Genomic DNA, 22,247 nt, shown 5'->3' with positions numbered 1-22,247 from the left:
TTTAAAACTGTAATCTTCATCAAGGCTTCGCCATAGCATCGTCTTATAAATGTGTGCCTAAAATTACGTCACTGAGGTTTTTCACGGTTTGTACAGATTTGATACCGTGTAGGCAAGCTAAAATTCATAGTTATCTCACATGCTAGTTGATGTATGTTATCATATCCCCAAATATATTTAAAACCTGTCTCAGTAATTCCCATCACTACCGCATGCAGGACATATTTTACTGGTGACACTGTGACAGTTAGATGGAGTGACTATAACTACGGATAGCAGTGTTATCCCGCAAAGTGTTCGAATCACGGAGAAAATATACGCGCAGTGTACACTCCCTGCAAAATTGGATAAAGCGGCGCGTTCGATAACGTAACTAGCGATAATAATAACGGCGTTGTATATTAAAGGGACTGTCTGCTGCCGGCAATGCGCATGAAACTTTTTTATATTTTGGTAGGTCTTGCCACTTTATGGCAGTTATCGAGGTTATAACTCGCACTTTAGCCATTTGAATTTATCAGGAATATCAGGTTTAGCAGATAGTGCCGCCATATTGCATCGTTTGACTGCTACTAGCATTCCATTACTTTAGAGCATCTGAAGTCAATCTACTACGTTTTATTACTATGCCACAGCGTCATATAGACAGGTATTTGCGTTCATGCCACCATATGATAGCCTCCTTTTTTCTCTTTCAATAAAATGCAGCTACAGTTATTCTTTATTCTTGTTTCGCTTTTTTAAATGCATTGAAGACAGACCACTTAGTCAAAACATGGTTGTGGCTCATTTGGTTAAGCCGGGAAATTGCGAAAGCAATACCCATGGCTACGCTCTCGCTCACATGATAGTCATGCTGTTGTGGTGCTTGTGTGAAACTTGTTGTATACCTTATGATGCTGTGGCGATCACTTGGCTATTCTATGAACAACTAGTAGTGAAACTATAATCGCTGCGGCTGTGAGGATATGCTTGGTTGCTGGTGATGTTATTGCAGACTGTAGAACTGCTGTTCCTGCACTGGCTACAACGGCATGCTTGGCACTCATGGTAAGTGCCCTGGTAAATCCAAGGTACACACTAGTCACACAAGAGATACATTACTACAGTGGTTCATAGCTTTTGTTCAAGCCAATAAACACGCTTCGGTGGTCCGTGAAGAAGTGACTCCTCACTTGTACCTCTTATTGAATACCGGTTTGCACTTTTGTAGGCGACCAAGTCCAAATTGTTCTCCCCCATTGAGTAGTTGATCTTGGCTGCTGAGGCTATAGCTGGAGGTAGTATTTTTCGTCCAAGGCCTCGATGAATTTGGGGTCTCTTCTTGAGTCCTTGTTGAAATCACCAGTGCATATGAGCCTTCTTTTATCAGTGTGCTTCGGCAGGCCGTTTGCGAAGGTTTTGAGTGCAGCATCGTCTCCTGCTTGCGGTGAAATGTAGACACCAGCCACAACTATGGGTTTCATGGGCTCGTCGCAGCCGTTTAGTCAAGTTCCAACGTTCGTCACTGGTAAGACTACAGCTGGCTCCATCTTCACTGTCGACAACACTGAGCAAATCAGTCCCATCATCCACTGAAGAGCTCGCAAGTTCTTGCCGAGCCACATACTGGGCACTTCGCTTAGCGAGTCTTGTTTCACGCTCTTCCTCTGTCTCTGTAGCTCACCGCTATCTTTTACGCGAATTACGATGAGCTTCCCTAGTGGTAGGCGGCATCGCCGCGAATCAATGTTAAGCCGCTGGTGGTTCGCACAGCTACTGCTTTCTAGCGACATGAGTCGAGCCTAATCTCTTCAGCGTAACTAAAGCCCCTCAATAAACTAAAAGTAGCGCCAACATGTGAAGTTTGCCGCCCGCCTCCTCTCCTGCGCTCTCCTTCATGGTTTGACCCTCTCATTGGCCGAGCGCCGTCACGTGCGCGCGCGCGCTTTTTTTTTTTTGCTGGGCGTGCAGCTTCCTCCTTTCCAGCGGGGCGGGCGGCGCGCGCGCGGTACATATCGCCGTGTGTTTTGCAGCCACGCGGACTGCTACTAAATCGTTCCCGCTGGATATTTAATTTTTTTTTTCAAGCATGTTGCGCTCTTTGGCCGGCGGCTGATAGAAGCACGGTGGTGAAGGCGAGTTCAACCAACGCAGACATCGCGTACAAATGGTGTCACGCACTGACAGTTGAAAACGGAACCGTTTCAGCGCAAAATATAAAAAAACTGCTACCACGCTTCTCAAGTTTCACGGTAGCTTACAATTCAGTCCAACCTGCAAAGAAACCACACAGACTGCAGCTTCCGCAGCCTAGTTAATTTTTTTTTCAAGCATGTTGCGCACTTTTGTCAACGGCTGACGGACTCAAGGAGGTGAAGGCGAGTTAAATCGACGCCAAAATCGTGTACGTATGGTGACACACCATGGCAGCTGAACACGGCACCGTCTCAACGACAAATATAAAAAAAAAATAACTGCTACCTCCCTCCCCAAGTTTACCGGTAGCTCACAAGTCAATCAAAGCTGCAAAGACTCCACACAGACTGCAGCTTCCGCCGCCTATAGTTAATTTGATCTGCAGCTGAAGTTGAAAACACATGGAAGACAGCTGCTGCCACACTTCTCAAGTTTACCGGCAGCTCGCAATCCAGTCAACGCTGCAAAGAAACCATACACAGACTGTTCCAAAATTGTTCCTGTCCGCCGAGTTACAAATTTTATAAAGCATGCCGCTGAGTGGCCAAATGTGACGAACTACGGACACACGGAGATGACGGCGAGGTGAACAAACGCCGAAATCGCGTATATGTGGTGTATGACACTCACAGCTGAAAGTATTCTGGCGGGAAATCCCTGTCAACATTCGGTAATTATGTTTCAGTAGTGAGTAATATTTTAACCTGAACACATTGCGACAAAATGCAAGGCTCTGGTGAGACCCGGCGCACGGCCGCCTCGATCGGCGCGCGCGCGGCGCTGATCGAGACAGCTGTGAAGGGCGCCTGCTCCGGAGAGCGCGCGCTAGTCGCGCACCCCGTAGGTGGAGCCACGGTCGAAATGCGAGAGGAGGAGCGGCGCCGCCGGAGGAGGAGAGAGGAGATGGCGCTACTTTTAGTTTATTGAGGGGTTTTAAGCGTAACGCCACAATCGCGCTCCTAGCGGAGAGCACAAGAGTTAGGCGCTGGTGGTGGCATCGCCGCGGCTTGCGACGGCGCCAGTCGGTCGCCCTTCTCTTCAGTGTGACGTCACAACACCTGTTTCGCTCCTAGCGGAGAGCGCAGGAGTTAGGCGCCTGTGGTGGCACCGCCGTGGCTTGCGACGGGGCTAGTCCGTCGCCCTTCTCTTAGCGTGACGACACAACACCTGTTGCGCTCCTAGTGGAGAGTGCAGCAGTTAGGCGCCGGTGGTGGCACCGCCGCGGCTTGCGACAGCGCGAGTCGGTCGCCCTTCTCTTGAGCGTGGTGTCACACATGACGTCACACAGAGGTCAACTAAGGTCAATGGTGGCACCATTGCGCCATGGCAAAGGCTGAAAGTGCAAGTAGTATTGCTTTCGCAATAAAAAGGCTGCCATTCTCGTAGCGGCGCTGAGACGAGGAGTGCTGGTAAAATTTTGACAGTTGACACCCACGAAACACAAAACGTCTAATAAACTTCTTTAAACAGCTCTGGAAGGCTACAAACATTTTATTCTAGAACAAAACGTCTCACGGACGTCGACGGAAAGAATTTTCCTGAAAAACTTCTTTAGCAAGTCTATACTAAGACGCCTTTTCAAAGACATCTCAGATATGTTTTTGCGGACGTCAATTAGATATTTTTCCAAAGTCCTCTCAGCGATGTTCATTCAGAAACTTTTCACAAATACTATTGCAGAAAGGGTTTACTAACTTCTAAATGTCCGCAAAAAAATACTCCATATTCCACCTGTTCGCAATGTTGAACCCTTATTCAAAGAAAGTTCACGAATCACAGCAAACATTTTCTATGCATGATTTATTGCAGCCACGGAACTAAACAATTACGGCACATAAATTGTTAGACAGCTTTGCATTATTCTAATGTCTCAACTTGATTATTTGATAATCAGGAACAGAAGGTAAAAGACTGCTTTAAAATAATCTCGAACTTTGAAACTGCGGTTCGTTCTAGCGGGAACCGAAGCCCCGTCATTTGCGGTCTAGCTAACCTACCGCTCGTAAGGCTGCACTGGATTGCACACCGGTCCTGAAAGGCGAGGGGAGTCGAACCGACAGAGATATTCAGAAGTAGCTACTAAGAAGTCGGGGAAAAAGGATGCAGTAAGGAAGAATGAAAATCCCAGAGAGAAGGACACAGATAATCGAAAACAGGAGCCAACAGTTGAGAGGGAGAGGGAGAATGCCGAAGTGCTTATCGCCGGGGATTACAACATGAGCTGGTGCTGGCGAGATGTCATGGAACGTGTAAAGGGTGATAAGCGAGTGTTAGTTGGAACCTTCCCAGGGATGGCAATGAGCGCAGTGCTAAAAGAGAGTAAAAATAGGCAGTTGAAAAATTCCACAGAGCGCAATTTGGTGATAGTAGCCGTGGGCCCCCTTAGCAAAAAACAGGCACACTAAGAATGTACTTCAAACGCATTGTATTTATTTCGTATTAATTTCGCATTTTTTTGTCCCAATGCCATATAAATATGTTATAAATATACTAGGAGTACAACACTGCATATATTAATATAAATATGTTTAAAATATGCTTTTCGCCTATTGAGCATATTTCTAACATACTGAAAATGTACTTTCTTCAGCTTGGCAGGGTTCACAAAATCTTCCACCAATAGACTGACAATGTACTTTGAAAGTATTACTAATGTACTTGACCTATTTTTCATGCTGGGAGAAAGTACCCTTGGAATGGATTAAAAATATATGAAAAATAGGATGCGCTCATATTTTTTGGAGCATTACAAATATGTTGCAGTTATATTTTCCAAACCAAGAAAAATATACTAATAATATACTAAAAGCATAAATTTATACCATTCTCGGAATGCACTAAAAATACATGAAAAATGTGATGCACTCATATTTTTGATGCATTACAAAAATGTTGCAAAAATGCACCAAAAATATAGCTGCCAAATGCTGAAAATACGTCCGACATTTTGAAAACTAGCTACCGAGAAACATAAATGAAGGGCAATACCGACAAACACCTCAATGCGACATTTGTGTCCATTGTCATGACCCTTTTTCATGCTCCTTGGTTGACAGTTTTCAAAAGTCAATGTTACTTAAGCTAACTTACCGTTATTTCCGTCCGTATTTTACCCACCCAGTCTGAATATATGTGACACAACTTCCTTTATATCTTTATTTGAAGCATTTGTGTACAATGACCCACCGTGGTGGTGCTGTGGTTAGGGTGCAAGACTTCTGTGCCCGAGGATGTGGGATCGAATCCTGGCCGCAGCAGCAACTTTTCAATGGAGGTGGAAAGCAAGGCGCCTGAGTGCTGTGCAATGTCAGTGCACATTAAAGAACCCCAGGTGGTCGAAATTTCCAAAGCCCTCCACTATGGGGTCTTTCATAGTACTCGCAGCAAACAATTTCGGCCATATCATATCACACATTAAATCACAATACAGTCCATGGAAAAGAAATACGCCTATGCCACTCAATATCTATTTACAGAGTTTAATTTTCCAGAAACAGTGCTACAATACACCAATATATAGAGTAACAAAACACTGATCTCGTGCTAAATGAAAGCAAGTAGAAAGTCCGGACCGCAGATCTGGATAGGTTCCAAACTTTGGACGCAACGTGGACTGAAAAGGAAGAAAACAAGACACAAATTAAAGTAGGCTTTTTAACATTCCAATTAACAATCATATACTGCTACAAGAACTAGCTTTAGAAACCAGATGGTTCGTTCCTTCTTAACATGGTTATGAATGATGACAAAACAAAAGTAAAAAAGCTGAGCTGGAGTTGGAAACCGCAATGTCTGAAACGCCGTATTTGAAATGTAGACTATGGCAAAGCCACCAACCTGTAATGGAAACCACAATGGGGCATTCTGTTTTTTTATCTGATCCTGACATGAATATAATAGTTCCATTTTTCAGAATAAAGGAGTGCGGGTTAGAATCTTGGAAGCATATTTTTTTTTTTATCAGAGAATGAGAAATGAAACATACTTCCCGTTTATGCATGAGGTTCCATAGCGTGCATCAAAGTAAGGACCGAACACGAGCGCTCGTGTTCTGTCCCTTCTTTAATGTGCACTATGGAACCTCATGTAGATTACCCACTAGCCCGAACCCTGACCCTTCCTGTTTATGATTCTTTACTTGCTTTCTTCAATGCACTCGCTGCATTGTTGAATTTGTGACGCAAAAAACTCTGGACCATAGAGTAAGGTAGGTGGGGAAATATTGACATCGCATGAACTGAAGAGGAAGGAAACAAGACACAAATTAAAGCCCTCTTTTTAACATTTAAAACAATCAAATACTGTAACAAAATAATAAATACTGTAAGCTGTAACAAATATGGCAGCCCCTATTTACGCAAAATAAGTGAATAAAATTCTCAAATGCAGCCCGAATCTGGCCAGGTTAGATATACCAGTACCGCCCTTCTAAAAGCCGGTGTCATGATCACAGCTGACCGCATGCTTTCGTTGATTTATAAATGCAAGAATGGACAACTCTCGCAAAAAAAAAAAAAAGATAAATGTGCCGCTTCTTAACATTCGCATCCACCATAGCTTATGCTACTCCGCACGTTCAGACGACAAGGACGGTCGACTCTGGCAAAAAAACAAGAAAAAAAAAATCTCCGCTTCTTAACGTCCGCCCTAATCCATCCTAATTTACAACGAAATTTTGTTTTTACACAGCAGCATTTATATAAAAAAAAAACACTGTTATATTACGAACTTCACTGCATGAACAGTTTGTCTTTTAGCGGTGTAGAAAATACAAAACCCAAGTTTTCAAGCCCTTCCCTTTCCGCTTAATCTTGAATGCATGCATTTGTGACTATAATACAAGCGAATTTGGAAGAAACAGCAAACGAAACAAGTAAAGCTTTGGTAACATACAATTGCATACCTCAAAATATCAGTACAGTTGAAATTTTCTGTGGAGCCAAGCTGCTCCAAACAGGTGCTCTACCATTAATTTTACCCACAGAAAACCTTTTGACCAAACTTGGGACATCTCAATTAAAATCCTGACTGACGGCTGGAGGTACAAACATTGCCATCAAAAATTATCATGAGCTTCATGTGTTGATACAACTGCCATGAAATGGGTGCTCCCACTCAATATGAAACCAATTGGCGCTGTGAATGTTTTAACGGCGCCTGTAAGCCTGCAACTGCATTGCAGGTATAATAGGAATGGGATGTGCAAACTGAAAGTCTCAGCAATATAGACCACCAAGTTCAGTTTGATTCTTGTACTATAAGTTCTCAATGGTTTTCTCACATGAATGCAAACTAGTGCCCATATTGTAAACGTGCCTCGACTCGACGCTCTACCACCAGTGCTTGGAGTGGAGAAAACAGCCACTCCTCCACTTCAGGGCCAATTAGGATTCATGAATCCAACTCGGCATTTCCTCTGACAAGTTCTCTCTCTACTCGAAGCAGCGCAAATGGCGTATGGGGATGAAATTAAGGCGTACTTTTGGCCCGAAAACTGTGTGCTAAAGTAGCACGCTTAGTTTTTCATGTTGAGCCTTCAACAACCTTCGCAAGCAAGTTCGATGTTAAGAGCATAGTGGAACTTGTTTTGCGGGCTAGATGAAAAGGGTGGCTGTGAAAAACTACCAAAAATGCTTTTGCGCCTGGCAATAGTCGCTGCTGGTGACAGAGTTTTATTTGTTTGGTGTGAGATGTTCTCGCCCTTTGCTGCTTTGCCTTTTTTTTTATTGCCATGCTTTGACAGACATCAAAATACATTTGAAAAAAAAAAAAAAAAGTAAAAGCCGGCACTTTCTATGAACATGGCTTTGGCCTTCAGAGGGCTCGGGGGCGAATGGTGAAAACCTGCATGCTGCTTCACAGTGCGTTTCAGCGCATACACACTGAATTCGGAGCCCTAACTGAAAATGTGCTTGAAGAGAATGCCTTCGCTGGCAGCGAATATCCTTCCGTAGGACAAGCACACCAATGCACTCCCTCGACAGTGCCGCACGTCCGAAGACGCACTACGTACCCTCAGGTGACAGGCAAGCCATTGATGCGTGGGGTGCAGCACAGATGTCCGCACAGCCCCACCGCGCCTTCGGTGCACCCCAGCTTACTGCATGTGACATGCTGTTCCCCCACGACAAGTTTGCCGCCGTTCATCAGACAAGGCGAGCTATGGAAGGAGTGCGCCTCCCCCACAGCTCGAGTCCACCTGCAAGCAAGCTCACCATTAACCGTGAAATGCGCGCCTCAACTCTGCACTCAGTAGGCTCCGAAAAGTTGTTCACTTCATCGGCAACGACTTGAAATGTACCCACACCACAGATGCATAATGCGATAATCAATTACAGTACTGGTACCGGCGGCTGATCACAGTTATAAAAGCTCGGCGCGGGCAGCAAGAGGCTGCGGCCACACCTGTAAAACTATAACGTGCCAGATGTCCTGGGTCGCTGTCACTTTCAGCCAATGCTTTAGAGAAAGGTTTGGTGCATCCTCGTCATATCCACTTTCGTGAAGTTTGGTATACCGGTAGAACAAAGTCCACGCAGCGAGCAAACGATGTGATGTCCTTAGTGTTTACAAGTGGAGTGGTCGAGGAGCGGCGCCAAGGCAGCGGCACTGCGGACTAGAGATTCTTGAGAAAACTCGAGTTCTCTCTGCCACTGTTGGGAGTTATTCGAGTGGAGGTTGTTTTCTGAAACGAAAAACGGGCCTCGGGGGCCGCTTGGAGTAGAAGTTAGAGTGAAGGCGCAGTCGTGAATATGGCGGTAAGACTAACTGCCACATTCACGACATGCCTTCACTGCAACTTCTACTCCAGGCCGCTTGGAGCGGCAGATCTGTTTTTTTTTTCTTTTTTTTTGCCAGAGTCGACCATCCTTATAGTCTGAACGTGTGGCGTAGCATAAGTTTTGATAACTCTGATCAGCTGCCGGTACCAGTACTGTAATTGATCATCGCATTACACTTTTGTGGCATGGGCACATTTCAAGTCGTCACTGGTAAGCAAAAGTTTCGTGGCTTGCCCTGCGCGATGGCTTCCCCAGACGACGGTGGACTTGCAGGGGAGCAGTGTGTTACATGCAGTAAATTGGGGGAACTGGAGGTGCGGAGAAGCTGTGCGGACATCTGTGCTGCACCCCACGCATCAGTGCCTTGCCCATCGCAGTCGAAGAAGCGCATTCATTTACTCATCCTACAGAGCGATATTTGCAGTCAGCAAAGGGCATGGCTTTTCAAGCAGGTTTTCAATTATGGCTCCGAACTTGTCCGAAAGAGACTGGGCAATCAATGAACAGAAGGGTAAATGAACATCGGGCAGACACAGGCAAAAACCTCCCAAAAGCAGCTTCCCAGCATTTCAATCAGATGGGCCGTAAGGTTATTGAAATTTATTTATTTATTCTCTATGTTGGGCTTTAAATCTTCAAGGGACACAAAATATAGGGTGGCATATCTAATCCATAAATTTAGAAGATTTGAACCAACAGGAGCAAATATTGTTACGTGGAAACTATGTATTTACAGTATATTTACAACAGCCTCAACAAGCATAGCCGCGAGCAGCAACATGGAACCAGGCCCACTTTGTTGTCATCTCCTTGTCCCTTCCAAGAGGCAAGTGAAGGAAACACTTCGTTGTCGTTATCTTGCAACATTATCTTGAAAGAAGCATTAGTATTCCTTAAATATATTTCCTCTCTGCCACAACTAGTCATGACAACAATCCCATAAAGTGTAAATAGTACACTTTATTCATAGCATATGTACATACTCTATATCCCCGCCCCCCTCCTGTAATAGCAAAAGCTCCAAGTGTTTTTTCAAACATGTTCGTTTCTCATTACTTCTTACTTTGGTTCCCCCTTGAATCGTTTCAGATAATGCCATGCTTAGCAGGTATAGTATACTCTGATTTGTTGTTATTTTAATTTTTTTGTCCTTCTCTCCCCTTTCCAAAACCTCTTGATAGCTGTTCCCATGCAGCTAGCTGTATTGTTCATCAGGTCCCTTTGGAATGCTTGTCCCTTTCAATGTATGAAGGAGCACTGAACAAGGGTAAAAGGGGTACAAGAATGCTGAATTGGGTGAGTTGGTGCGTTTGCATTTGTCCTTGTCTTCTTTGCGCTACGTTTCCTAAAATGTAAAAGGGGTACATCTCAGTTTGCAGGTCGAGCCAACGTTTCGACAAGTGGACTTGTCTTCGTCTGGGCAAAGCGATCATCAGTGGCAGGGGTTTAAATATGCTGTTGCTTCCAAAGAAGAAAAGCTGTGGAGGTGAAAGTGGGTGAGAAAAAAGCAGGTGAAGGAGTGGGGAGGGGAGGATGGGTGAGAAGATGAGTAGAAAGTAGGTCATGGAGTGAACAAAAAAAAAACATCTTCAGTATGTATTTCTCAGCCTGGAACCAGGGATCCTGTGGCCAGCAAAAGAAGTAAAACAGCACACCAGGAAAAACTACAATACCGGGTAGATGATTAGTCACCACTTAAGAGAATCCCTTAAGTATATTCCCTATGCAATATAACTATTCGGGGAAACAATCCCACATAGCGTTAATTGTACAGTTTATTCACAACGCATGTACACTCTATTCCCTTCTGCAATAGCATAAGCTGTACATGCTTCTCCAAACACATTTCCCCCTTATCACTTGTTGCTTGAGTTTGTCCTGAAACTTTTTCTTTTGCATGTCATTTGTGGTTCAGTGTGCAGTTATTATCCTGTGACTTTGTACTAACCTCCCCCCCCCCCCAACCACCACCAGCTTTGCAGAAAGTTTTAAGAATTGGCCCTCTTAGATATATTCCTTATCAGGGCCCTTTGCAAAGCCTGTCCCTTTGTCAGGTGTATCTGCACCAAACCCTCTTAAGTGGTGACAAATCATCTACCTGGTATTTTAGTTTTTCCTGGTATGCTGCTTTTACTTCTTTTGCAGGCCACCACAAGATCCCTGGTTCCAGGCTGAGAAATACAGACTGAAGATTTATTTATTTTTTCACTGCATGACCTACTTCCTTCTCACCCATCCTCCCCTCCACACTCCTTCACCTACTTTCTTCTCACCCACTTTCCCCTCCTAACCTTTTCTTCTTCGAAAGCAAAAGAATATTTAAACCCTTGCCAGTGATAATCGCTTTGCCCAGACGAAAACAAGTCCACTTGTCGAAACGTTGGCTCGACCTGCGAACTGAGGCGCACCCCTTTTACCCTTGTTCAGTACTTCTTCATACCGGGTAAACCATCTTCCTTTTGTTCTACCTGTCCCCTTTCAAGAAACACGTGTCAGCATCGAACCTGCTTTAGGTGCTGACAATCGTTTACTTTGCATATTAAATTTTCTTGCTGCTGCTGCTTTTCTTTTTTTTCATGTGATGATGAAAGCACTGGTTCCATGCTCATAGAAATTCATACCCAAGGAAACATTCTTTCACTTCTCGCCCTGCTTCTTTCTCCCCCCCCCCCTCCCTAGATTGTCTTCTTCGGAAGCAAAACCGTATTTAAAACCTCCACCAGTAATTGTGCTGCCCAGACGAAGACAAGTCCCCTTGTCGAAATTTTGGCTCGGCTTGCTAACTGAGGCTCCCCCTCTACACTTGTTCAGTGCTCTTTCATCCTACAAGCGAATTCCCTACTTTGATCTAATAGATGTGCCACCTTCATGGTCCCAACAGCGCAACAAACATTGTTTAGACTTGATGTTAAACTCTTCTGTTCATAGTAAAACTGAAGGTGTATCTGGGATGATTAGATTTCTTACTGCTTAGACTGTGCAGCTCTGTCAGGTCAATTTTCAGTACCCCAATGAGGCATTTACACTACCCAACTTGACACACAGTACTTTCTGAGAGAATCATGCTTAGCAACGGGTATAAAAAAATAATGCAGAATAGGTGCCTCTTATAAAGGGCTACAGGTTAACTTAATTTTAATTGCATCAGTTGATCAACACTTACAGGACAGCCAAAACACTCAGTACCTCCAGTATTTCCTGCTGCTGTACCAGCCATCCCAGAAGTATTGAAGATGTCAACAAGTTCTGGCAACCCTATAAAACAACAGAACATTACAGAAAGAAAACATGAGCAATACTGCACATTGGACAGCAGCAGCAGCAGCAGCCATGCCGAAGGACAACCGAAGCCGAAGCTGAGTACTTTTCTTTTACCAGTTTTTATATGTAATCGTATAGTGGCGGCAAATTTAGATTATAATTTAGCTTAAGATCAGAGACAGGGAAGTGAAAACATATAGGACTTAAATAACATAGAACAGCGCTAGGAAAAAGTATTTAGGCCTAGTCCGGAAAAATTTTCTGAGCAACGCGAATTCTGTCGCAGAGTTGAGGCTATGGGGCGGCCGGCCAGGAAAGCAAAGGGTGGGGATCCTGGGGATCTCGTCCAGTGCGGAACGTGTGAGCGCTGGTGCTTCCTGGACGAGACAGGGTTTGAGAGCATGATGGAAGCTGAGGAGGCCAGCTTGAAATGCAAAATATGCACGGCGGTGGAGAAAGTAGAGGGGGAGCTGACCAAGGAGGTAGAACGAATGAGGAAGGAGCTTCAGGAGGAAAGGAAGAGAAGGGCGGAGTTTGAGACAAGAGTCGAGAAGGAGTGGGGCGTCAGGGTGGAGAGCCTACAGCGCGAGTTGAGAGAGGTGCGCGATAAGGCAAGCAGATTGGAAGATCAGGTGGAAGAGTGGACAAAGAGACAGGCAGAGGGACGGAAAGCACTCCACAAGAATGCAGGCAGTAATGCCACCCTGGACGACGGGGGGGCGGACGCGTCACAGGGGGCGCGCAGGGAGAATGTAGCGATTATGGGGGACACGAGCCCCGATGGTAACCGGAGGGAAGAGGGGACACAGGGGTCGAGGCAGCAGGGACTGGATACCACTGACAGGGAAGAGACAGGAGCCGGCAGCAAGAGGGTATGGGTGGTAGGGAGCTCTAATGTCACGAGAATTAAAAAGGCAGTCTTAAAGACAGTGAAGTTTACTGAGAAAGTACAAGTGGAAAGCAGGCCGGGCGAGCGTTTTGGGCAGGTAGTGGAGAGGACAAGGGATATGCTGTGGGAAAATAGAGAAGGAGACAATCTGGTAGTCATCCATGCCGGAGTAAACGACGTGCTGAAGAACAGGGGACAAAACCTAGGCAGGCAGATAAGAACAGGGGTGGCGAAGCTACGGGCTACAGCTGAGAATGTGCACATAGTGCTGTGCACAGTGCCGGCAGTCAAGGGACAGGGCCCGTATGTAGCACACCAAGTACTGAGGGCTAATGAGATGATCTGGGAGGTAGGGAAGGCCCTCAGGTGCGATGTCATGGATGTGAACAGGGTGATACATGGGGATAGGAACTACCTCCCCTTCACGCCTGATGGCATCCATTACACCGCACCAGCGGGATGGCAGCTTGGGCTGCGGATGGGGCGAAGGGCGCTAGCTTTTTCACAGGCGAGCAGATTGCCCCTGCATACCGAGAAGTAGGAGACAAAGATGGAGGGAGGAAGGGCAGGACGAAGCCATGGAGGAGGAAAAAGAAACAACCCGTAAATTTGGCCTTCATTAATATGCAAGGGGGTAGAAGTAGAATTAAATGGGATGAAATTCAGGAGCAGCTGCAAACTGGAAATTTTGTAGTATATGGTGTAGCAGAAACCCACCTTAGAGACAGTGAAGAACTTCCACACATTGAAGGATACTCATGGCTGGGGTGCAATAGAAAAGGGAAGGACCGAAAAGGAGGTGGCCTGGGGGCCCTAATCAAAGGCCAAGATTGGAAAAGTATAACGGAAAGCTGCAGAGAACATATATGGCTCCAGGGTAGAGTGGGAAACCTAGATACAGTACTAGGGTTTGTTTACCTAAAAACAGGAAATGACTCGAATGAGGAAAATTCAGAACATTTCAGATGTTTAGCTAAAGACTTAGAGGAATTTGGCCAGAATAAGGAAGTGATAATCTTAAGGGATATGAATGCCCATATGGAATTTTTTGATGGAGCTACCGATGCAACAGGCAAAATGTTAGGAACATTTTGTGAAACCCAGGATCTCACAATAGTTAATTCAGAGATAAAGTGTGAGGGAAAAATAACATGGGAAAGAAATAACTCTCATTCCACAATCGACTATTGTCTGATGTCCCACAAGCTGTATGACAGGTTAGTAGGTATGGAAATTGATGAAGAAGGGGCGAAGAGCTTAGGAAGCGATCACAAAAGAATTAAACTCCAATTTGGCGGGACAGCGGCCGCAACAAAAATGCAGGTATGTGAAAGCAACCAGAAACTCAATGATATGCAGTTGGAAAAAGGGTCAAAGCGCATTGAGGACATAGTAAACCAACAACCAAATAGAGAATGGACATACGATGACCTAGTAGAAGTATTTAAAAGAGAGCTAAAAAAGGGCAAGATTAGAAGAGGAAAGAGAAAATATAAACCAAAAAGCTGGTGGGATGCTGAAGTTAAAGCAGCCATAACGAGGCGTCAAGAGGCATCCAGAGAGCACAGATTAGCAAAGAAGAGGGGAGCCACACCAAGGGAAGTAGAATCCAAATGGGAGGAGTACCTTGAGAGAAAAAGGGAGGCGTCAACCCTAATCCAAATCAAAATAGGAAAAGCTGGGGTCCAGTGGGTGATGGACATAAGTAAAAAAGATAAAAATGCTGCAAAGAGGTTTTGGAACCACATAAGGCTACAAGCAAAAAAGACGGAAGGGGTCCAACACTCACTGACCACACAGGAAGGAAAAAGAGTGGAGGGAGAGGAAGCACAGGAATATGTTAGGCGCACAATAGAAACAGCCTTTGCCAGTCTGGAAGTGAATGTCGCAGAAGAAATGGAGAATAATGAGAACCACAGGGACGAGGAGCAAGAATACAAGGAGATGACAGCAAGAGAATGGGAAAGAATAGAACGGAAGGTCCCCTTGGGAACAGCGACAGGACCAGATAGCATACCCATGGGATTGATTACCAGATTAGGACAAAAAAGCAAAGTAAAATTGCGACAGTTGATTGAACAAACAATAAAGGGCGGTCAAGTACCAAAAGATTGGAAATTAAGCAGGATGAGACTAATATACAAAGGCAAGGGAAGCAGAGATAACATAAAGTCCTATCGGCCAATCACAGTTACATCAGTTATATACAGGGTAGCAATGCAGTTAGTAAAAGTAATGATGGAGGAATGGGCAGAAGGAGGGAATATCCTCAGAGAACTACAAAATGGTTTCCGCAAGGACAGAAGACTAGAGGATAATTTATTTGTGGTTACCCAGTGTATAGAAACAGCAGCTGCAAGTCAGAGACCATTATGGATAGCGTTTTTAGATATTAAAGGGGCATACGACAGTGTAGATCAGAAAAAACTGTGGGACCAGTTGAAGGAATATGGCCTGAATAAAAACCTGGTTCAGTTCATACAAGAAGTGTATGCAGATAATGAGGCAGTGATAGTATGGGAGACGGAAACAACAAAACCAGCAAAAATAAAAAGGGGGCTTAGGCAAGGGTGCCCACTGTCACCGCTGCTTTTCATGATATACATGAGCCAAATGGAAAGGCGCCTGGAGGAAAGTAATATGGGATTCGATGCAAGCTATATGCAGGGAGGACAGAAAGTAACACAAGTTCTACCAGGATTGATGTACGCGGGTGACATTGTACTGCTGGCAGATAAGAGGGATGGGTTGCAGGAGCTGCTTAAGATCTGTGGAGAAGAGGGCGAAAAGTTGGGACTGCAATTTAGCAGCGAAAAATCAGGAATAATGGTATTTAATGATGAAAGGGGGGACGTGCTGGAAATACAACGCACCAAGGTTGAACATGTGGAGAGCTATAAATACCTGGGCATATGGATCAATGAAGGAAAAAATTACCTAGAAAAGCATGAAAGAATTACGATAGACAAAGGGAAAAGGAGTTCGGATATTATGAAACACAGGGCCCTCTGGAATTATAACAGGTATGAGGTTGTTAGAGGGGTATGGAAGGGTGTTATGGTACCAGGACTCACATTTGGAAATGCAGTCCTGTGCATGAAATCAGAAGTACAGTCAGGCCTTGAAATCAGACAGAGAACGGTAGGTAGATTGGCATTGGGAGCACATGGCAACACACCTAATGAAGGAGTCCAGGGAGATATGGGCTGGGCATCATTTGAGGTTAGAGAGGCAATTAGCAAACTAAAATATGACCAGAGACTAACCGAAATGGAGGAATCAAGGTGGGCACGAAAAATGTACAAGCACCTCTTCATGAAAAGCCTGAATACGAAATGGACTAACAGAACCCGAAAGCTCAGATTTAAGTACCTAGAGTTTGGAGATACACCGCAGCAAAACAGCAGCATTGAAAAGCAGGTAAAGGAGGCAGAAAGGAAAATGTGGGAGGAAAGAATGCAAGGAAAATCAGCATTGGGTATGTATAGAACTCGAAAACAGGATATAAAGAAAGAAAGTTTATTCGACAACTCACGAGGGAGCTCATTGCTGTTTGAGGCTAGGACAGGGGCCCTCAGAGCAAAAACGTACAGGAAAAAATTTCAGGAAGTAGCTTCTTGTTGCCAAAATTAAGCTTCGATTGAGGAAAACGCAGAAAACTAGAAGGACTTTCAGGTATGATCTGGATCAAATTCCATTAGAATATGCTGTGGAAGTGAGGAATCGATTTCAAGAATTAGATCTGGAAGACAGAGAGCCCGAAGAGATGTGGACTGATGTTCGTGATATAATACAAGAAGTTGCTACTAAGGTAGTTCCAAAGCAAAAGAAATGCAAGAAAGCAAACTGGTTATCTGAAGAGGCTTTGCAAATAGCTGAGGAAAGGAGGATGGCAAAAGTTATGGGGGAAAGAGAAAGATACAAGGTTCTCAATGCGGATTTTCAGAAAATAGCAAGGAGAGATAAGAATGCCTTCCTGAACATACAGTGCCAAGCAGTTGAGGACAACAGCCAATTAAGGAACACTGGAGCTCTGTATAAGACAATCAAAGATATCAAAGGAAGCTTCTGTGCTAAGCTGGGCGTGATAAAGGACAAACAAGGCAAGGACCTCACTGAAGCCTCAGAGATAAAGAAGAGGTGGCAGGAATACACAGAAGAACTGTACAAGAAGGACCCGAATGTGCAAACCCAACATAAGACGGTTGTGATTACTGATCTCGAGCCGGGCATCCTGAAGAGTGAAGTTGAATGGGCCTTAGCCAGCCTTGCTAAGAACAAAGCTAGCGGAATTGATGGTATTCCAGCCGAGTTGCTTCAAAACCTCAACCATGACGCTGTTAACATTCTGCATACATTATGTCAGAAGATTTGGACAACCCTGCAGTGGCCACAGGATTGGAGGAGGTCAGTTTATATCCCCATTCCAAAGAAAGGCAGTGCCAAAGATTGTTCCAACTACCGCACGATCGCGCTTATTTCGCATGCTAGCAAGGTGATGTTGAAAATTCTCCAAGGTAGGCTGCAGCAGTATGTGGATCGGGAGCTTCCGGACGTGCAAGCTGGGTTTCGCAAGGGCAGAGGAACTAGAGACCAAATTGCTAATCTTCGCTGGATCATGGAAAAAGCAAGAGAGTTCCAGAAACCCATCTACTTCTACTTTATTGATTATACGAAAGCGTTTGACTGCGTAGATCACAGCAGATTGTGGCAAGCTCTCCAAGAGATGGGAGTTCCAATTCACCTCATTTGTCTCCTCAGGAACCTGTATGAAGGGCAAGAGGCCACAGTCAGAACTGGGCATGGTCTTACTGATTGGTTTCCGATCGAGAAAGGAGTGAGGCAAGGCTGCATACTGTCGCCCTGCCTATTTAACCTATATGCAGAGTGCATCATGAGGAAGGCCGGTCTGGACGAGTCTTCAGCTGGAGTGAAGATTGCTGGAAAACGTATCAACAACCTTAGATATGCGGATGATACCACTTTAATGGCAGAAAGTGAAGTGGAACTCAAGAGACTTCTGATCCGCGTACAAGAAGAGAGTGAGAAGTTTGGGCTTAAACTGAACATTAAAAAGACAAAGATCATGGCGTCTTGCCCTATCAAGTCCTGGAGCATCAATGGACAAGAAGTGGAAGCTGTGACAGATTTTCTCTTCTTGGGCTCCAAGATTACCTCGGAAGGAGACTGCAGCCATGAAATTAGGAGACGCCTGCTTCTGGGAAAGAGAGCAATGGTTAGCCTTGACCGCCTAGTAAAGAGCAGAGACATTAGTCTGCCAACCAAGATCCGTATAACTCGTGCTATGGTCTTTCCAGTTGTGATGTATGGATGCGAGAGTTGGACTGTGAAAAAGGCTGACCGCCGAAGAATTGACGCGTTTGAATTGTGGTGCTGGCGAAGACTCTTGAGAGTTCTTTGGACTGCCAGAAGAAGATCAAATCAGTCGATATTGTCGACCATAAACCCTGACTGCTCATTGGAGGGTCAAATTTTAAAGTTAAAGCTCAGCTACTTTGGTCATCTGATGAGAAGAGAGGAGTCGCTGGAGAAAGATTTGATGTTGGGAAAGGTTGAGGGTCGCCGGAGAAGGGGTAGGCAGCGAACGCGTTGGTTAGATGGCATCCTCGAGGCACTGCAGATGAAGTTATGTGATGTTAGGAAGATAGTGAGAGACCGGAAAGCGTGGCGTGACATGGTCCATAGGGTCACGAAGAGTCGGACACGACTGAACGACTAAACTGAACTGAGATATATTATGCGCGGCGTGCGGAACTGAGGAGGAAACAACGGAACATGTTGTTCTAAGGTGCCAAAAACTTCGTCCTGCCCTTCCCGCGGAAAAAGCGGCAGATCTGGAGAGAGCGCTGGGATTTGCTGGGGAAGATGGATGAGGAACGCGTTCTGATAAGAAAAGAGAGGTTAGAGGATTGGTGGAAAAAGTCAAGAGAATAAAGAGAGGAAAAAAAGGGAGGGGGGCAGATACGGGCGAATTAGAAGCTAAAAATGGGGAAGAGATAAATATATTTCTTTTAATTTTTTGGCTAGGCGGCGCAAGCTGCCGTCCGATACAAAGGGCAGAGCCACTATCATCCATCCATCATCCATCATCCATCCAGATGGGTGAAGTTTAAATTTCGCAAACTTATTTAGCTACCGACAGCACAGAGCAACACAAAGATGCTACTCAGCTAGAAATCATTTGCACTATGTCGTGCAGCAACCAACAATGCTACTGAGTAAAACTTATTTGCCTTTGTCTGGGCCTTAGAAAATAACCTTCTTTTTTTTTTGTCATTTGCTCCTGCACAAGGTCTGCAGACATAATCAGAAAGGTATCACTTGCAGAGTTTAGAAATCGTCCTTGAGGTGGCACCACAAAAGGCAGCTATGTATTGTACAACCAACGCCGATTGAGCTACCACTGCACAGCACCAACTATAAGATTGGAATGCAAGGAGGCAGTGTCCATATTCCAGTGTACATAAAGCAATACCTACAGGAAGAAGGTGTGCCTACATACGCACCCGCCAGCTGCTCGGTTAAATGGACTCACTTGCTCAAAATAATGCGCAATGGTCTCAACTGCCTCAGATGAAACAGACAAAGCGAGCACTCAGATTAAAATATTCAAGGTGCATTCTGAATGAGTGAGCCCAAGAAAATTTGCACTTTTCTTTCTAGATGCAAGATTTCTGGTTCCCAATTCAACGAAAATGTTTGTACTCTAAAAAAGTAGTCGCATACAGTGCTAAGTCTGAACGACAAGCACTGTATCGCAACAGTGCTCAGATAACATTTTAGCGCACATTATTTGGATTACATAACTGGTATCAAAGCCTCCCTTGACCTTCACCCACTGGAAATTCCGACGGAAAATTGCACAACTCATTGACCAAACTTGCTCTTAGAGTTGCCACTAGGCACTTCTTGTTGCCATTATAATTCAATGAGCGTTCAGCGTCTTCATGGTCACACTGATGCTTTCAACAGGTCCTTTTTTCCTAGACCAATTGCAGCATGGAATAAATTATCCGAATCAATAGCCTCCAAGCATGACATTTAAATTTACGGCTATACTTGCTGCCGATCTAAACGAACAACTACAATGGTTTCCTTTCAGTGCAATTTTTATTCTTTCGAGTTTATGTGATTGTGGTCTATGTTGCATTTGTTTTTGCTCTTATACTGCCATAGTCTGTTTTAGGAGTTTTTGAATTGTGCTCAGGTACAATTTATGGTATTCTTGTATTGCTGTTGTATTACTGCATTGTAGTGCCTGTTTTCGTTTTTCATTTCCTGACCGCTGATACATATGTTATCGATCCCCCCCCCCCCCCCCCAATGTAATACCCCACTTGGGGCCTTTAAGGGATAGAAAAGGATGATGATAATGATGATGAGACAGACTATTTGGCTGGCAGAAAATGTCTGCTCCTTTCCAGCTCTTCAACACAGTAAAGGTTATGTGAACGCATAACGTTTTCTATCACGCAAACAAGACAGGCAGTCTTGTGCTCGTGCCAATAACTTTGGCATGTAATTATGCGACATAGTACAGCTAGAAGCAATATAAGAGAGAACACAGGAGCACGTGGCCTCCACACTTTGCAAAGTGCTGCCACCGACATGTGATCAGAATCAGCAGTAAAGGCGCACGCAAAGTAAGCTTGTTCGGCTCCTTTTTCCGAGGATGCCCTTTACATTATTTCTTTAAACAAAGAAATAAGTGGTCAGTGGTACCATATACTCATGGATTGACCCATAATTTGATGAAGATTGGACACAGACATGGCATCCGGATTGTGTCCTGCGACATAAAACAGAGCCAAAGGCAAGTTTGCTCGAGTGAATAACCAGGAGTTTAAGTCTAGATGCCAAACTGCGCACCAGACAAGGTACTCCGATTGTATCCAGGGGATTGTCTACCAGATTCCCTTACATTGTGGGAAGCAATACATTGATTAAAACTTCCTGCTGGGCGAGTTGGTAGTTCATCTTGATGTAGGGTTTTTTTTTTTTTAGCGCAAACGTCTCGCCTTTCTTGTCTTTGTTTGCGCTAAAAAAAAAAAAAAAACCTACATCAAGCAGTACATTGGACAAACAGGAAGATTCATTAATGACAAAATTAGAGAGCACGCTACAGCAATATCGGAGAAGTCAGACACCAACCTCGCAGTGCACTGCAGAGGCTGCTTTATTTGTATTTGCAAAGACCAAAAATGTCCAGCTGACCTTCACAATGTGAAGGTTTTGAGAAGGAATAAGGACAGGTTAACAAGGGAAATTTTCGAAGCACGTGCAATCAGGAGCTCGGAAGACCAGTGTGTTACCACGCCTTCAGTGGTACTGTTGAAAAAGGAATCAGATTACGCTTGTTGGCAGGATGTTAAAGATAAGGAATAAGTTAGCTGCAGAGGTAAAGTGAAGGGAGAAAAGATGCGCGGGTTCAGATCAATATAGTTGTCAGTGCAGCGTTGTCCTTGTGTCTGTGTGCGCTTCTTCGGTTTTGTTCCCCTGCTCTGCTGCCTCCTTCCAAGATGTTACACCAATTAGCTCAACATTCTACTCTATTATTGTTCAACTGAGTGATTTCACGTGAAAACCAAAGCCTTGAATGTACACGGCATTGCGCTCCACTGTTTAGGGCATTTAAAAGGCAATAGATGAGAAATGTATGTGACAGTCAAGCACAGCAAAACTGAACATGCCGCGCCTACATTTCTTGCCATCACTCCCTTGTGTTTCGCCCTGCAGCTCGGAAATTTCTTTCTTTCCCTACTTCTTGCTACGCTTTTCCGCTCTTTTACTTCTGAGTGAACTGCACCACCTTCCTTCCATATTCATAGCCAACTTTACTTTTTATCCTATGCACTGCATTCTTTCCTTCACGGTTCTAAGGCTTATGTAAAGTTGGCTCCTTAGTGTTGGTGAGCCTGATGATAAAGCCATTAAAAAAGCAGTTTTGCATTTTTTTTTTATATCTGCCCTTCGATTCTAAGTAGTGCGTGTGCAGTGATGTAATTTCAAGGGAAGTACATCCCCGTGGCCAGGTGCACTTTACGACAACTGATTGTTACCAAAAATGTTTTTACCATTTAGGCAAAAGACGTCACTTATGGAAGAGGACCTGGGAC

At 44.6% G+C, this 22,247-nt stretch overlaps 1 long non-coding RNA gene across 1 annotated transcript; it reads right to left on the bottom strand.

Annotated features, from left to right (window-relative positions):
• Positions 1–5,081: 5,081 nt before the first annotated feature.
• LOC146186663 (uncharacterized) lies at positions 5,082–12,166 on the bottom strand. Its single transcript, XR_014708148.1, has 3 exons — positions 12,124–12,166; positions 8,192–8,377; positions 5,082–5,791 (listed from the first exon to the last, which is right to left on the bottom strand). It is a non-coding gene; the product is annotated as an uncharacterized LOC146186663 (long non-coding RNA).
• Between the last annotated feature and the right edge of the window lie 10,081 nt (positions 12,167–22,247).

This window comes from Amblyomma maculatum, chromosome 6 (assembly GCF_055883805.1).
Source record: "Amblyomma maculatum isolate TAMU_Amacu chromosome 6, ASM5588380v1, whole genome shotgun sequence".
Classification (NCBI taxonomy): domain Eukaryota; kingdom Metazoa; phylum Arthropoda; class Arachnida; order Ixodida; family Ixodidae; genus Amblyomma; species Amblyomma maculatum.
The sequence above is the reverse complement of the archived record's forward strand: the minus strand, read 5'-3'. Positions and strand labels throughout refer to the sequence as shown.